The sequence below is a fragment of the Apis dorsata genome, unplaced genomic scaffold (assembly GCF_000469605.1).
Source record: "Apis dorsata unplaced genomic scaffold, Apis dorsata 1.3 scaffold_741, whole genome shotgun sequence".
Taxonomy (NCBI): Eukaryota; Metazoa; Arthropoda; class Insecta; order Hymenoptera; family Apidae; genus Apis; species Apis dorsata.
The window spans coordinates 1-212 of record NW_006263902.1 but is presented as its reverse complement, the minus strand read 5'-3'; positions in this window follow the sequence as shown (position 1 = coordinate 212).

Genomic DNA, 212 nt, shown 5'->3' with positions numbered 1-212 from the left:
GCACAATTTTATTTTTTAATTTTTTCAATTTAATTTATTTTGTAATTTGTATTTCTTTATCAAAATTTGATATCTATAAGTGTATATTATTATTTATCCATAGCTTTTGTTGTATATTTAAGATATTTATATTATCGAAATATTTTAATTTTTTTTTAAATATAAACAAAAAAAAATTTTGTCTTTAATATTAATATAAAATTCTATATATA